General features: G+C 46.3%; 1 long non-coding RNA gene across 2 annotated transcripts in view; it reads right to left on the minus strand.

Moving 5' to 3' along the window:
- LOC308463459 overlaps positions 1-4,447 on the minus strand; it is a 170,515-nt gene extending 166,068 nt beyond the window's left edge. For both annotated transcript variants that reach the window (XR_013979592.1, XR_013979593.1), the window contains exons 1-2: positions 4,333-4,447; positions 1,985-2,093 (exon numbers count right to left, since the gene is read on the minus strand). This is a non-coding gene — a long non-coding RNA (uncharacterized lncRNA). The remainder of the gene's footprint in view (positions 1-1,984; positions 2,094-4,332) is intronic.
- Positions 4,448-18,078: the final 13,631 nt, after the last annotated feature.

Genomic DNA, 18,078 nt, shown 5'->3' on the forward strand with positions numbered 1-18,078 from the left:
TCATTGAATTCTACTCAATATTGATCCAGAGTAGATGCCAATGTACAGTGGTACCTCAGGTTACAGACACTTCAGGTCACAGATGCTTCAGGTTACAGACTCCGCTAACCCCGAAATAGTACCTCGCGTTAAGAACTTTGCTTCAGAATGAGAACAGAAATTGTGCTCTGGTGGCGCGGCGGCAGCAGGAGGCCCCATTAGCTAAAGTGGTGCTTCAGGATAAGAACAGTTTCAGGTTAAGAACGGACCTCCGGAATGAAGTAAGTACTTGACCCGAGGTACCACTGTATAGTAAAAACTTAAACATGTTGCAGGATTCCCAAAAAATAGACCAGAGGCAATTACAGTGGACACTCAGGTTGCAAACATGATCTGTGTGGGAGGCATGTTCACAACCCGCTGCGTTTGCAACCCGCAGCACCGCATCTGCGCAGGTTGCAATTCGGCTCTTCTGCGCATGTGTGACTGCTGAAACCCGGAAGTAACCCGTTCCGGTACTTCCGGGTTTCGGCAGGTCCATAACCCAAAAAAACGCAAGCTGGAGCATCTGGAACCCGAGGTATGACTGTATATTTCATCCAGCAGAGCTTTTCTGCTACTGAAAGGAAAGACGCTTGGCTCGAGTGCGCTACAGACCTCGCGGTAAGTGCCGCCTGGCATTTTGTCACCCCCTTCAGTGGTGACACCCAGGGCAGCCGGCACCCACCGCACCCCCTTCCTCCGCCCCTGCCAGAAGAGAAAGTGAAACCTAGGCTCCTTCTGGCCTTGTGCTGGTCCCAGGGGGTTACCGTGCGGCGTGGTCCAAGTCCAGTCCGAGGTCGAGGGTATGGTATGGGGGTTGTCCATCAAGGCTGAAGTGGGGTCCAAGGCAAGGAGTCAGGGGTGGTCAGGAACTCTGGCAGAAGAGCAGGACAGGGTGCCGGCAGGAACAGGTTACCAACAATGTTGCTCCCGCAACCTGGGACTGGGCTGGCTGGCTTTTATCTGCCCCGAGGCATAGGGCATCCTGGTCCACAGGTGACTCGCCTCTCCTGGCCTGGAGGCGAGCACTCCTCCTGTAAGAATTTAGTTCCCTCTGCCTCTCTGCCCTGAGCCTCTGCAGCTCAGGAGAGGCTGGAGGGTTACTGGACCCAGAGGCAACCTCACCTTCCCCTGACGGGGCTGAGAGTGGAGCACCTGCAGGCAATGGGTCCTCCATCACCTCAGGAGCCAGAGCAGACTCAGCTGGTGTCTGTTCCTGAGGATCCGGCACAGGTGAGGGCCCTTCAGGTTCAAGCCCCAGCCCCAGCTCAGCTGGTTCTGGAGGCAGGGAATCCTGTGCAGGCTGGGATTCCTCAGGTTCAGCCTCTGAATCCAATTCCCAGGCCATCACAGGCCTCTTTTTATAGTCAGCTTGACCTTGACAGACGAGATAAGAGAACCAGTTTAAGCCAGCTGTACTCAGCTTCTCTGAAGGAATAACCTGAACATCACGAACGTTTTGCTCGTTTCTTTCACACAGAGAAGCTTCCAGAAGCTTCCAAAACCTTCTTGAATTAATTAGAACAGGAAAGATCTCTACACATCAGATCAATACTTTCTGCACTAAGAAATGCAAACTGACAGCATCCTGTTCTTACAGTGGCCAACCAGATGCACCAATGGGAAGCTTGCAAGCAGGACATGATTATGAGAGCACTTGCCCCTCCAGTAGTTTCTGGCAAATGGGATTCAGAGGCACTGCTGCCTCCCACTGTGGAGTGAGAACAAAACCGTTGTGGCTAGTAGCCACAGATAGCCTTCTCCTCCATGATTTTGTCTAATCCTCTTTTAAAACCATCCATGGATGGTTTCTAATGCTCCAAGCTGGAGGAGGAACACCAAATGGATGCTTCCTTGCACCAGCTTTAACATCCTCGAAACATAATTGATTAATCCTCCTTCACGTTACTTTGTTTTCATTATAGAGCAATTCAAGCAAGCCGTAATAACCAGAGTACAATACCTTGTGTGAGTCAACCAAGCGGCACATTCAAAGTTGAAAGATATGCTAATGACCCACTTGAGGAGGAGAGAATTTGTTCTTCTGAAAACTTTTTTTTTTCCTTCTCCAGCTACAAAAAAACAAAAACAAAAATATCTTCTTGGTGCAATAAACATTTGTCAACAAGAAGATGCCTAGGGAAATCGCACGGCTCTAACATTAACCGAATTAGATGTGTGTTTGTTTGTTTGTTTGTTTGTTTTGTAAAATGCGAAACAAGTAGCAGACCTGCCTAATTAACCATTTTGCAAACAACCGATAAAGAAAAGATTGGGACTCGTTGGAAACTCTGCCTTTTTAAAGGATAAATAAGACAATGGAAATAACACCGATTAGGAAGGGATCAAAAGTAAACACTCCAGAATATTAAAAGGTCTTGAGCATGTGGCTCTGAGCAGCAAAGAGTTGCAGCGAAGAGACTTCATGAGAATGTAAGGGGAGCTTGCTGGATCAGACGAAAAGGTCCATGTAGCCATTAATTAGCCCCCATGAATTTATCTATGAGGACATAAGAAATCACCATCCTTTTATCAACTATTGTTCAAACACTGCCCCATCATCTTGGCCTGTCTACTAGTTACCTCCCCCTTTAGGTGCTTGAGAAGAGCAGGGCGACTGTGGCGAATCCCAGAAGATGCCAATTCTCTAGACTCAGTTTGAAGCCTGGTTTTAGGACCAAATGGGTCTCAGCAGCCTCGATGGATGACTTTTAAAAAGAAAGAGGTAAGCTGAAGTCCAGCCCTACTTCTTCTGCTTGATCTTTCTGTGGCTTTTGATACCTTCACCCAGGACCATGCTGAACTTCCCTGAAGCCCAGGGAGGGAGTCTTGCTAAATTAAAGTTATAAACTCAAACCAAAGAAGGAGCAGATCCCTGGCAGGGCCTCCGAGGCCCAGGGCAAGTATACCCAGCTCCCCCTTCTACACGGGTCTTCCTATGACCACGATTAATTGCTTGTTCTGGATGATGTTGCAGGAGCAAGTACATGGCCTTAGGGTGTTCCTGGAGTCATCTCTGTCATTCTCCAAATGATCACAGTGGCTGGGAGCACTGTTTAGCAGCTGCAGTTAGCATGGTAGCTGCAGCCATTCCTGGACAAGGGATCACATAGCCTCAGTGGCCCAGATTGATTACTGCAATGTGCTATATTTGGGGCTGCCACTGAGGCTTGTCCAGAAGCTTCAGCTAGTGTAGAAACAGAAGCCAAACTTGAGAAGCTGGTCACCATATAACACCACAGCTGAGCAGTGGAGGCCGGACCATTAGGGTGAATGGGACACACACACACACGCACCGCCAACTTCATCCAACCTCAGCCTCATGCTTCATATCAGTCAACTGCCCTGGAAAAACAGGGCATCTCATTTTTTTTCCATGAGAGGACAGCAGTCAAAAAGGCCCTTACGATTTCGGGCTGCACTTTTTTCAGGCGTGGTGCCCCAAAACACACATTTTGGGGTGCCCAGTCGTCTGCTCTATAACTACCCAGGGCAGGTTTTTTTTAAAAAAAGAATTTTGCTGTGCCCGTTTTGAGAACTTCCTTCCATTTGGACATCCAGCAAGCAACTACAGCACTAGGCTTTAGAACAGGGGTGTGGAACCATTCTTTTCTTTTTGAGGGCCTCATTCCCTTCTGGGCAATGTTCCAGGGGCCAGTGAGCAGTGCTTTTTTTCTGGGGAGATGCAGGGGTACACATACCCCTAAACATTTTGTGAATCTAAAGGGAGAAGAAACTAAAAAAAAAAAAAAAAAAAGAATTTAGTTTCTCCTCTAGTATGGTGAATCGTCAGTTCCGTTGCTACCTCATTTCTGTCACAGTGTTCCCTGAGTCTCAGACGGAAGAGAGCGTTTAATGAGAGTGCCCCTAAACATTTTTCTTTTAGAAAAAAAAGCACTGCCAGTGGGGATGAGTGGGGCCTGAAGCAGCAGCATGCAGAACAGTGAATGCCAATTTTAACTTTGTACGACAGGCTAATTTCTACACACACTCGCACACCCCTCTCTGTCCTCCATCCAGGCTTGCAAGAGGCACAAGCCACATTCAAGGGCACATTCCAGCCAGGCAAAAACACCTAAGGAGGCTGCAGCCCAGGGACAGCAGGTTGGTGTGGCCTGGGGAGAGCCTTGAGAGTCAGGCAGAGAGGCTTAGAGGCCTGAGGCTCCCCTCGGGAGAGCCAGTGTGGTGTAGTGGTTAAGAGCAGTAGACTCGTAATCTGGGGAACCGGGTTCGCTTCCCCGCTCCTCCACATGCAGCTGCTGGTGACCTTGGGCTAGTCACACTTCTCTGAAGTCTCTCAGCCTCACTCACCTCACAGAGTGTTTGTTGTGGGGGAGGAAGGGAAAGGAGATTGTGAGCCACTTTGAGACTCCTTCGGGTAGTGATAAAGCGGAATATCAAATCCAAACTCTTCTTCTTCTTCCTCACCAGCTTCATCTGATTGCTTACAACCTTCTCCTGCATGCAGATGTTCCCTGCTGTGTGATCCAGCCATGCCTCCTTTGCTATTGAAACACTACATTGTTTTCCTGCCCACCACAAGCCCCCACCCTCCTGTTACAAAATCAATTCCTTCTCAACCCTGCGAATTGGTTTCCCAGCCTGTGCGTTGCCTGTTTGCATGCTTCAGCACATGACAAACTGCCCGGAGCATCTTGTGATAACATCCTAGGTGCCAAAAAAAAAAAAACCCAGTCATTGCGAGCCTGAAGATCTCTTTATCTCCAAGATGATTTGTATATTGTGTTTCGTCCTTGCACATACAAATGGCCGCTTTTCTCCCCGTTTGCATTTCCTATCCTCGCCGCAAGGTCATCACACCATTATCAGGCCCCGTCCCATGATAACGCAGTCGGCAAGGCTTTCCATCCATCCTTCCATACAGATTAGGGAGTGGGGGACATGTGTCATTTGGGAATGTAATTCAATACAAAGGGGAGTGCCTACGCTACGTTATTTTGACGTGTGGTGTTTTTAAGCCGCAGTCTTTGATTCGGATCGCTGCCTTTATCATAGCACTGTGCCTTTGCTCCTTTGCATAAGGCACCACCTCATCCAAGCCATAGCAAACTCACTTCCTAATACTTTAGTAACTATCAATACAGATGGAAAGTAATACTAAAAGTAGGGGAGGGCTGGACACTATAGTGTCCAAGCACAATTCAAAGTTTTGGTGCTGACCTTTAAATCCCTAAATGGCCTCGGTCCAGTATACCTGAAGGAGTGTCTCCACCTCCATCATTCAGCTGAGACACTGAGGTCCAGCGCCGAGGGCCTTCTGGCGGTTCCCTCACTGCAAGAAGCCAAGTTACAGGGAACCAGGCAGAGGGCCTTCTCGGTAGTGGCACCCGCCCTGTGGAATGCCCTCCCACCAGATGTCAAAGAGAAAAACAACTACCACACTTTTAGAAGACATCTGAAGGAAGCCCTGTTTAGGGAAGCTTTTAATGTTTAATAGACTATTGTATTTTAATATTCTGTTGGAAGCCGCCCAGAGTGGCTGGGGAAACCCAGCCAGATGGGCGGGATATAAATAATAAATTATTATTATTATTATTATTATTATTATTATTATTATTGAGCGATTTGAATATGGTGCAATGGGAGAAAGGGTGGAAAGGAACAAATCAGGGATAGCTGGCAGGGGGTGGGTTGCCTTCCCTGCCCCCAGCATCCCAAAGTGGTTTACCTTAAAACCAAGTAAGGACCTCTAATAAACATCTAAAAACATAGCTGTACAGCTAAAAGGCAGGACTTACAGATCCAAACCAATTAAAGTGGTCTCATCATTGGCACCCTTCAAATTAAGAGCCATAAGCCCAGTCAAAACACAAAATTATTGTTTGACTCCTAAAAACAGATGAAGATGGCACCCAGGCATCAGGGGTGTCAGTTCTATGGCGCCAATGTGTTTTTGGCTCCTCCCAAATCTGTTGGTAGGGAGACGGGGCCCCTCAATGTTGAGTGGGTGGAGGAAGCCGTGCATGGAACCAAGCATAATGTGGCTTCAGTGTTCGGCTCCTCCTGAGTGCAAGAGAGGAGATGCCTCTGCTGTGCGTGCCTCTCTGGGGAAAGCATTCAGCAAGCAGGGGCCACCACTGAAAAGGCCCCATCTTGTGTTGCCACCCTCCAAACCTCCCATGGAGGGGGCATATGAAGAAGGGCCTCAGATGACAATCATATGGTCTGGGTTGGTCGTGAGAGGCGGTTCTTGAAGTACTGGGGTCCTGAGCAACAGAAAAGCTTCACAGGCCAAAACCAGCCCTTTGAATAAAGAAGAGACCTACTGGATCAGGCCAATGACCCATCTAGTCCAGCATCCTGTTCTCACAGTGGCCAACCAGATGCTAGGGGTTTCCTATGGACATCTGGTTGGCTATCGTGAGAACAGAACATTGGATTAGATGAGCCATTGGCCTCTTCTTACATTAACTGAGTCCTTTGCACTCTAGACTTCACTGAAAGCCCTGTTGCAGTGTCCTTTGCACAACAAAAAGCAGCAGAGCAGTACCTTGTGACAAAATAACAGTGATTTATTTTTATATCCTTGGAGCTTCAGAAGTTCTGGTTCAAGGATATATTTCAATGCCCATCTTGTTGCTTCGGCAATTATGATTTTGGTTGTTGGCACCCGTCCGTCTCGAGAGACACTGGAACGGTGCCTCCAGGGATGAAGTGAAACTGCTGTGATAGCAGCACCGAAATCACCTCCCCAGAGTGCAGGCCTGGGCATTGTGTATGGAGATTCTGGGCTGCCCCGGTGACAAGATCGTCCCCCCTGCCCCAGTCAGCCTCTCTGATGTGATCCAAAGGAAAGCAGAGCAATACGTTTGGCACCAGCTTGGCTGCAGGAGTTGCTGGAAGAAGGCATACAAGGCCCCATCCAACAGCCTTCTTAGGGACTCCACTCTGTATTTCTGTAGGGCTTACTCTTCTCCCAAAGATATCCCACAAGGCAGCAGAGGTTGAAGATCAGCACTTTCAGTCTTTCTCCTAGATGGGCTACCTTCTCAGGTGTTGACAAGTAAGTCCCATCTGCTCCTCATTTCCCTCTACAGCACATGCAGAAACCGCCTTCTTCCATGTTGGACCCATATTGGTCTTAACTTCTCAATCTGCTGGAGCTTGTCTTCACATACAGGGGAAGTCCCTAACTTACCAAGGGTTTGAGATCCCCATTGGCTACCCTCACCAGGTTTAGCCAATCAGTCGAAGCCATTCCCAGAGGGGTGGCCGCTGTCGCATGCTGACAGGTGACTAGGAGCTACAGGTGAGAGCTGGTTGCAGCTACAGGTGACTAGGAGCTACAGGTGAGAGCTGGTTGCAGCTACAGGTGACTAGGAGCTACAGGTGAGAGCTGGTTGCAGGGTGGAGAACCAAAGATGGACAAACTACCCCAGAAAGAGCATGACGTGTGTCCACCGCTAGAGGTACTACCCCTCCTCTAACACCCCATAATAATAACAATCCCCGAAGCAACATGCCCTTCCTGTTTGAAGCACCCCAGCTGGGTTTGAATTAGAACTTTTTGACTCTCCAGGGATGCCTTGGAATAATCAGGCATTGTGATTTGCACAATGGTCACAATAGCCTTTCATTTCCCAGAGATGGGTGGGAAGGGCTTTGAATGTCCCCGGCATTTCACGTCAAACAGCGTGTAGCGCTGCTCTCTTTCAAAACATTCCCATTATCAAAGAATCTATCCGCATGTCACCCTATTAGACCGCATTGTGGCTCTAATTTCCTAACATTTTAATGCTTCCAGGTGTTGGACTGAAATAACTAATCTCATTTTTCTGCCTGCTAATGATAGACATTTAGTCCCTTTTTCGGTTTCTGCTTTTTCTTTCTTTTCCCCCCAAAAAGGGGGTGGGTGGGTTGGGGGGAAACGGAGACTCAGATTATCAGCAAATAAAAGACAGCAATTCAAGCACAGAGCCAGCCATCATTAAGCCTTAGATTATCTCCTGCCCCCGCTGCTGCGCACGGTGAGATCCCGACATTTTTTATTGTTATTTCCACAATATGAGCTTCTTTGAAGCAAACGGGGAGCAAGAGCCGATAAAACAATAAGATGCATGGCTTTTATGTAATCCCGCTCCCACTGAACCCCGGTGACAAATGTCCTATTGGCAAGACTGTAATTCAGAGCCACTAAAAATTAATAGGACTGCTGGTGTCAGAGAAAAGTTCAGAGCCAAAAGTGCATCCAGACCTGGAAGAAGAACGAAAGAAATGGGGGGGACGGGACACCAGCAGCAGGGGAAACCACTCATAATTTGAGGGCAGGCTACATATATATTGGGACGCGGGTGGCGCTGTGGGTTAAACCACAGAGCCTAGCACTTGCCGATCACAAGGTTGGTGATTTGAATCCCTGCGACAGGGTGAGCTCCCGTTGCTCGGTCCCAGCTCCTGCCCACCTAGCAGTTCGAAAGCACACCAGTGCAAGTAGATAAATAGGTACCGCTCCAGTGGGAAGGTAAACGGCGTTTCTGTGCGCTGCTCTGGTTCACCAGAAGCGGCTTAGTCATGCTGGTCACATGATCTGGAAGCTGTACGCCGGCTCCCTCGGCCAATAAAGCAAGATGAGTGCTGTAACCCCAGAGTCAGTCACAACTGGACCTAATGGTCAGGGGTCCCTTTACCTTACATATATATTACCCTTGAGGTTGGATTACTGTAATGCATTCTTTGTGGGGCTGCCCTTGGGATGGGGACTGAAGCTACAGCAGGTGGCCAGACTGCTGGTGGGGACTCATGGCTGACAACCATTGCTAAAACGTCGACACTTGGAGAAGATGGGGTTGAACCTAGGACCTTTTGCATGTGGGGCAGATGTTCTACCTGTGAGTCACTCCTATGGCCAGGAAGGAATCAGCTGATCAAGGAGCAGGGATGTGAAACTCTTGTATATATTTGCGAGTTTGCATATTCTTTTTTTAAAGCATTATTCCCAGTGTCATATCCATTCTGCTTTATTTTGTTTGGAACAGGCCTCTGCGCTGAGAGCAGATAAGATTAATACTGCCTAATCCATGAGAGGATGTAAACTGAAAAGGATATATGAATTCATTTATTTTCATTAAACCAAGACAGCAGGAAAGTGATGTCAGAAGAGAAAGATTAATCTGCAAACAGAATAAACTGGAGGGAGGGGGGAGAGAGAGATGAATGCCCTGATTTGGCAAAGCGATTTTGATAGGAGACAGTTAACCCATCAACTTAAATCTAATAGGGCTGAAAGAATTTTGCTAAGGTTCATGCTCAGATGATTCCTTCCCTCCCCCTCTGAGTTCAGAAGTGTGGAACTCAATCGCTCCTATTTAAATGGATTCAGATGTCCAAGGAAGGTGAACAAAAAGGAAGTTTTCTGGGTGGTTGGAATCTGGCTTTGCCCCTTGAGACCAAAGGCAGGCACGAACAACTGCGCTTCCTTGTAAATGGCTGCCCAGGAGAAAGCAGCTGTGCTAGGCAGAGACATAGCTTCCCTTAGTCACCTGAGCAAAAAACATGACCTGTACCTGAGGAAATGTGGCATGAAGCCCTTGGCTGCCCACCTTTCCCTGAAACGGGGGAAAGTGCCGCTTGGTGTCATGCAGTCTTAGAGGTGTGAGTGTGGCAATTGTTAATTAATTAATCACCTTTCACATATATGAATCATGGATTGAATAATAGAATTGTAGAGTTGGGTGGGACTATGAGTGTCCTCAGAGTGTCCCCTGAGATTAAGAGTCTCGTGCTCTACTGACTGAGCTATCCCATATATATATATATATATACACACACACACACACATACTTTTTTGAAAGATAAAAAGTACATAATTACAAGTGAACAGAGTAAGAGAAGACACTAAAAAGAAAAGAAAAGAAAAGAAAAGAAAAAAGAAAAGAAAAGAAATAGTACTCATGTAGGAAACAAAACAGAACAACAACAACAACAAAATTTATACATTACAAGAAAGGGGGTATTCTAGTTTACCAGACTTTAACCCAATACAGTATTTACACATGGGCAAATTCAGTGATATTTGGAATTCAGTACTCGGTTATTAAGGTGATGCACCAAATGCAAAACAGCAAGGAAAGACCCACTTGAAAACAGAACAAAAATGACAGCGAATGATTAAAAATAAAAACCAGACACACAACCAATACCATACAAAGCAGACATCTGTGACAAAGGCCAAGGCTGTGTACACACTGTACAGAATTCTTTTTTTAATACATTTGAATTAAGTTTTTGACATATCATTTCCAACAATCATTTAACATACATTCTTATCTTATACAATATTTTAGACTTCTGTCAGCTACCTCTGAAGATTTTCCACTCTTTATCACTTAATCTGCATTTCTTAATTTCTCTATTACTTTTTAATGTCCTTAACAGATAATTCTCTTCATAGTCTTCCTTGCAATATTTCGCCTAGTCCTCCTTACAAAACTTCTTGCAGTCCTACTAACGTAATCTGTTTCTTACAATTGCTTTTCAAATAGTTCAAATATTTACTCCAGTCTTCTAAGAATCTCTGGTCCCGCAGGTTTCGAATCCTTCCTGTCAGTTTGTCTAATTCTGCATAGTTCATTAATTTCATTTACCACTCGCCTTTCGTCAGTAATTCTTCTTTTTTCCATTTTTGTGCCAATAATATTCTTCACACTGTACAGAATTCTTGGAGCGAAAGAGTGTGTTTCGAATGTGCTTTAAAGGTATAAAGTGCGCACACTCATCTTGCTGAAACTAAAGAAAGTCTCCAACTCTTTCTGGAAATGGCAGGTGAGGGGCCAAACCACGTCCCACTCAGGCCTCTCCACTTGGCCCACAAGGCTGTCTCCACCAAGCCACACCCACTTCCCCTACACCTGGCATCACAGGTGCCAGGCAGGTGAAGTCTCAGATGGGCCAAAAGCAGGTCTGCAGGAACAGTTGATCCTGGGCACTTCCCAAGGGCTGTGTCTGTTGCCTGCGTGGTTTGATTTCAACTGGTCACCTGGTGTTATTATAATGTTGGGTGACTAGCAGGTGGGTGGCCCCTTTCTGTCCTCTATCCAGATCATCAGGGGGCATGAACAGAGTTCAAGGACACATTCCAGCCAGAGAAAAACATTTGGGAGAGTTCTGAGGGCCAGATAAAGCTGCATTTGGCCCCAGAACCAAGGCTCCCTCCTCCTGCTTTAAAGTGACTTCTGCACTATATAACCTATATTAATAAGAACCCTGTGGGAAAGTGATTTACGATCAACTGGAAGTTTTTATACACAGTGGTACCTCGGGTTGCAAACACCTCAGGTTCCAAACACTTCGGGTTACAGACTCCGCTAACCTGGAAGTAGTACCTCGGGTTAAGAACTTTACCTCAGGATGAGAACAGAAATCGTGCGGCGGCAGCAGGAGGCCCCATTAGCTAAAGTGGTACCTCAGGTTAAGAATGGTTTCAGGTTAAAAATGGACCTCCGGAACGAATTAAGTTCGTAACCCGAGGTACCACTGCATTCTTAAACACGAAATCTGAGGTAATCAACCTGCAAGCGGCAATTGTTTTTTCTCATCTCAACGAGGCATTTTCGCCCTCTGAAGGAAGTGGTCTCCTGGAAACATAAAGTCTGAGCCACCAGAAAGAATCAGATTTTCTCTCCCCAGGCACGGCGGCTCAAACCCTCCCGAGTCTTGTTACTCCTCATCTCAAGCGAAACACATTCCCTGTCTTTCTCCAACAACGCCTGCCGACTCTTCAGAAGCCGTTGGAATTGCCAACCCCCAAACTTGTGATTGAGTCCAGGGGGAGAAATTTTGCATCCATAATGCAACAGGTAGCAAACTTATTAAATTGCTTTCCGATATGCTGCCAATTATTTTACCACTTGCAGAAGAGTCTCTGCCCTCGAGGCTGTCAGACAAATAAGCCTATTGGAATGAGTCTGATGCCACATGAGCTCCTGTTTTACATCTGCGGTGGTTTCTCTTCCCTCGGCTGTTTGAGAAACCAAAGGGGCGAACAAAAAGACAAAACCTTTTACAAACAAACAAGTGGATGGGAAGAGTCATTTCCTGCTCTTCACATGCAGGATAATGGGTCAGTGGCGTAGCGTGGGTTGTCAGCACCCGGGGCAAGGCAAGTAATTTGCGCCCCCTAACCCATGGATTTTAGCACTGCGAGTGCGAGCGCGCCCCCCCCCGATGTTGCGCCCGGCGCGGCTGGCCGCCCCTGCACCCCCCACGCTACGCCACTGTAATGGGTACCATGGAGACACAGCATAGTCTTCATATTGAGACCTAATTCAAGGACAGTCTTTGAGCATAACTGTCACACAAGAGGCTTGAGGTTGCATTAATGTTCAAATTTGCAGCGAGATCAGCTGTTCAGCGAAATGGTGACATCCAGGAGCGCGATTAAATTTGGGGGCTGAAATGAAAGCGGTAAAGAGAAATGAACATTCTGGTTACAGCAAGCGCAAATATATCCAAGCATTCCAAAGTAGAAAGGGACATTTCGGAAGCAACCTTTTTGACGCATCGAAAAGCCGTGACTGGATTCTGACATGTGGTTGCCGCCTCTCCAGATTGCTTGTGGGGTGGGAATCTACCGTATTTTTTGCACCATAACACTCACTTTTTTCCTCCTAGAAAGTAAGGGGAAATGTCTGTGCGTGTTATGGAGGGAATGCCTACGGGTGGCACGCCTACGGATTTTCCTCCTCAAAAAACTACGTGCGTGTTATGGTCGGGTGCGTGTTATAGAGCGAAAAATACGGTAATTGACACCATCGGTGGAAAATTAAGAATGAAATTATTGCCCCATCAGTATCAGTGATGCATCTAGTTCAGCATCCTATTCTCTCAGTGGCCGAACACTTGAAATCTACAAGCAGGATCTGCCACAGTACTACCCGCACTTGTGATTCTACAATTCTATGATTCCCAGCAACTGCAGTTCAAAGGCATTGTGCCTCTGACAGAGGAGGCATAACATAGCCATCAGAGGAGCATATCCGCTCCTATCGTCCAGCTCAGACACTAAGATCCAGCTCCGAGGGCCTTCTGGTTGTTCCCTCACTGAGAGAAGTGAAGCCGCAGAGAACCAGGCAGAGGGCCTTCTCAGTTAGTGGCACCCGCCCTGTGGAACGCCCTCCCATCAGAAGTCAAGGAGATGAGAAACTATATAACAGGCATCCCCAAACTCAGCCCTCCAGATGTTTTGGGACTACAATTCCCATCATCCCTGATCACTGGTCCTGTTAGCTAGGGATGATGGGAGGGCTGAGTTTGGGGATGCCCGCTATATAACCTTTAGAAGCCTTCTGAAGGCAGCCCTGTATGGGGAAGCTTTTTAAGGTTTAATGTTTTATAATGTTTTTATACATGTTGGAAGCCACCCAGAGTGGGCAACCCAGTCAGATGGGCAGGGTACAAAAAATATATTGTCATCGTCATTGTCGTCGTGAGTAGCCTTTCATTAGCGTTAACCTCCATGATTTGTCTAATCCTCTTTGAAAGCCATACAAGTTAGTGCCTCTTGTGAAAGCGAATTCCTTAGTTTAAGTATGTGCTGTGCCTGTCCTGAATTTTTCAACGTTCATCTTTGTTGGACGTCCCTTAGTTCTAGTGTGATGAAAGTGAGAAAAACTTCTCCCCGTGCGGCACCCGACAAGCCAAAGGATCAGACCTAATTCTACAGCACAATGCCCTGAAAGGGATATACCAAAAGTTGACCAACCATTCTGCCCTCCGTTTCCTAGGCATGAGCATCTAACAAATTTATATCCCTGTTTCTGCCCATGAAACAAGCACTGTCTAGATTGCTGTCATTTCAGTGTGCTTCCTCCATCTGTATCGCAAAGAGAAAAAAGTCGGTGGTTTTCCATGGTTGTCAAACTGATCTCTCTCCAGAACAGAAAGGAGTTGATTTCCTTCCCATGAGAACACAACTGTGCTCTGATTGAAAGCAAACCTCACTCCTTGCTTTTTTTAAAGGGGGGAATAAATTCCCAGTCAGAGAAAGTGTCTAATTTTAATTTGCTATGCACCGACAATTGACTTCATGCTGCAATTTAATGCATGTGAAGTTTTATTATAATTTACCAGGCAAAAAAGTGAACCAGAATCGAGCTCTTCATTCCAATGTCTCATTAGAATGCCTCTTCCTTCAAAGTTCACATGTTTGGAATTATAGAGATTGTTTGGTTTATTAATTAATATTTATTCATCATCATTGTCATCTTTGCAAATAAGGGTTTGCAAAGTTGAGTAAAGAAAGGGGAGAAAAACAAGCAGCTCAGGAACAGAGGAAGCTGCCATATTCCAAGTGAGACACTGATCCATTTAGCTCAGTAGTGTCCACATTGACTCTCCAGGTTTTCAGACTGATGTTTCTCCCAGTCCTTACTGGAGACATTGGGGACTGAACCTGGGACCTTTTGCATTCAAAGCAGGTGCTGTACCACTGAGCTATGGGTCTTCTATAGCTTACAGAACCACCCCTATACATGTTTACTCATAAGTAACTCCTGCCCTTTTCAACAAGGCTTACCCCTGGGCAAGTGTACACATGACTGTAGTTTTATACTACCACTGTAATGGAGATCTGCATTAAATGTTGCAAAGCACCCCTAATTATTATTATTGTGTAGTTATAAGATTATTGCAAGATCTAATACAGTGGCATAATGTTAGGCAGGGTGTGGTTGTGACAACCATGAAGGAGCTGAGCAATTCTGAATTTGCCAGCACACTAATGGGCACCGTTTGATCTGTTATGATGAAACAGACGACACTATAAACATTGAAAACCAGTAGGTGCAGACCTTTGGAAATGAGCAGGAAATAAATATTTGCCTATTAGGAAGGTAATTCTCCCTCTCCTCCTCCAGAGCAGGCGAGAGACATACAGTTTTCCTGTGGATGAATGCTGCTGTTTTGCCCAGGAGGATTTTGCGATGAACATGTAAATTAAGCCTCATGTTTAATAGCAGGAGAGGGTGATCCATGAACTGCTTCTTCCCCTGCTTTCAGTTCACGCGAGTCCATTTATGCTATAAGGAAAAGAACTCTAGAAATTTGCAAGAGGCTTTTTCCCAGTAGGCCTTTGGCTTAGAAGCAGAATCTTAACAAATCCCAGTAACAGAGCATTCGGGGAAGGGGCAGAATGTTGATAGCCAAGCAGCCTATACCGAATCGGAGAACTTTAAGAGAGGATTAGGCAAATTCGCAGAGGATGAGGCTAACCGTGGCTACCAGCCATTGTAGCTAGGCGCTACCTTCGCAGTCTGAGGAGAAATGGTTATGTTTTGCTTCTGCTATAAGAGTCCATATGTCTCTGAAGGCCAGTTAAGGGGAATCACAGGGGAGGAAAGGACCCATCGTGTCTCTTGAGTGACTGGATGCGAGACAGAGAACAGTGTGTGGAGAAAGCAGACTCTCCAAGAGTCCCTGTTTTCCAGGGACAGTCTCAGATTTACAGAAGCCGTCACAGTTTCTGATTTGATCCCGGAATGTCCCGCTTTTCCTTAGGACGTCCCTGTTTTCATTGGAGAAATATTGGAGGGTATGGAGTTATGTGACCCCCCGAGCCAAAGAGATAAGTAACTAGACAACCTTTAGAAGACATCTGAAGGCAGTCGTGAATAGGGAAGTTTTTAAATGTTTTATCTATGTTGAAAGTCACCCAGGGTATAAGAAAATTAAAAAATCATCATCATTCCCTATTCTAGTACTTCCCTTTATAATAATAATAATAATAATAATAATAATAATAATAATAATAATTATTTATACCCTGCCCATCTGGCTGGGTTTCCCCAGCCACTCCAACCGAATATTAAAAACAATACAGCATCAGACATTAAAAACTTCCCTAAACAGGGCCGCCTTCAGTTGTCTTTTAAAAGTAAAACAGTTGTTTATTGCCTTGACACCAGAGAAGGCAATATTGCCTTTCATCAGAGAAATGTTGGCAGGTATGAGGAAGTCTCCTACCCTACAAAGGTAATAGTTAACACTCGTTGCTCCACCCATTTTGGCCACTGCCCCCACCTGCCAGTAGCATGTGGCCCTCAGAAGGTTGCCCAGAAAGGAATGCAGCCCTCAGGCTAGAAAATGTTCCCCACCTAGAGGGCTAGAGACATGGCAGGCATTTTGATGGGATTCTGCTGTTGATTTGAAGCAGACTCCCCTTGCCTCGCACAAGAGGACTGTCCTCCCTAAAGCAGGGCACATGGCCACCTCATTACAAATTAGAATCAAGCGCTTTGGAGCCAGTGACACAGACACATTTCCTCTGGATAAACGCCATCTCCTTTTCTGGTCCACATGAGCTCCGCTATCTTTGATTACTAATTCACTTGCTTGTAAGACTTTCATTGCGCAAATGATAACCGATACCAACACCATTGTTACTTAGCAACCTGAACAGTGCTTTGGATATTTCGTTTTTTTAAAAATAATGTTGTTGTTTTTTAAAAAACAAAAAACACCACAGCACTTAATCTATCATCTGTCTAATAAAAAGGACATATTATGAATCAAACATGAATCATCTGCTATAACCAGCTTGTAAACATTCGGTATTAATGATCCCTTTCATTCACAAGTGAATTCTGAAACGCCTGGAGTGTTGCACTACGGCAATCAATTTCCTCCTCACAAAGTGAGAGGGAAGACAGCCGTAGGGGGAAGAATTGGGGGCAGTAAAACACCAATAGCCACTTTTGCAGGGAGCCTGATCTGTGGAGCCTCAGGGGTGGGGAACCTCAGGCCCGAGTGGACCTTGGCCAGCCACACACCCTCTCCCCAGAAAATGCACCCCTCGAGCGGTTTTGCCTGGCTGGGATGTATTTCTGGAAACTCCGATAGTGTCTCTCTGGCTTGTCTGAATGGAGGATAATACGAAGATGATACTAATGTCATGCCCCCATTTGCCTCTGGTCCTGCTCATGATCCTGCATGGGAGTCCCCTATGGCTGCAGAGGGAACCATGGTCCTTGGGAGGAAAGAGCTTCCCCATCCTTGCTGTAGCCTATAAGGGAGAGATAAGACCATTGACACTTCTCCCACCCAACAATTGCATTTGCAGCGGCAAATTCCTAGTTGTAGCCTGTCCAGTGGAGCAAAAAGATGTCACATCAGGTATGTTCCTCTTTTTAACTGACTATACATAGAACTGAGATATTTATGATGGATAGCTTGGTTGGTAAAGCATGAGACTCTTAATCTCAGGGTTGTGGGTTCAAGATTTCTGCACTGCAGGGGGTTGGACTAGATGACCCCCGTGGTCCCTCCAACTATACTATTTTATGTCAGCTGGAAGAGAAAAAACCCCTCACGAAGGCATGGTTGTCCCAACCATGTTGCTCTTAATTATTGGCTCCGTCTAAATTTAAATCTACCCGGTCTACTGCCCTTAGTGACACAAGACCCCCATAAAAGTTCGTGGTTTAAAGTTGTGCACCAAAAACTCCTCTCCTGCGGACTCCACCCACATCAGCTTCTCATGACAGGCTTTATTAAAGCAAAAGGGCTAATTGGACAGCGTCTGAAGGTCTTAGAGCAACAGAACAATCTGGCCCAACCATGTTGAAGCCTTCAAGCATGTGCAGCGTCAACAGATGGCTACCCATCTGCACAGGCATCCTGCATGGTGGAGCAGTGGCAGTGTTCACCTGACCTCCTGACAGACCATATGCTGCTTCCTTCCCATGAAGGAGAGGGGGAGGTCAGCGTGATGCTAAGGTGTCAGCAGGCGTGCTAGATGGGTTCAGCTGGTGTGTTTGCACTGCACTGCACCAACCTCCGTTCCCCCCTTAGCGTCAAGCAGCAGTGGCAGCAACCCCATGATCAGGTGAGCACCGCCATCCCAATATGGCCACCAATGCTGAGCTTGCCTGTGTTGGGGTCCACTGCAATCATGCAAACAGGACTGCATTTGTTTTAGTATGTTATCCTTAAGTACGTTTTGTTCTTAGGATGGAGAAGGGGAAGGGGCGTACAGAGTTTAAGTGAAACGACACAACACTACCAAAGGTTTGCAATGGTAAAATATTAAAACTGAAACCAAAC

The sequence above is a fragment of the Podarcis pityusensis genome (assembly GCF_964106645.2).
Source record: "Podarcis pityusensis genome assembly, chromosome: 14".
Taxonomy (NCBI): Eukaryota; Metazoa; Chordata; class Lepidosauria; order Squamata; family Lacertidae; genus Podarcis; species Podarcis pityusensis.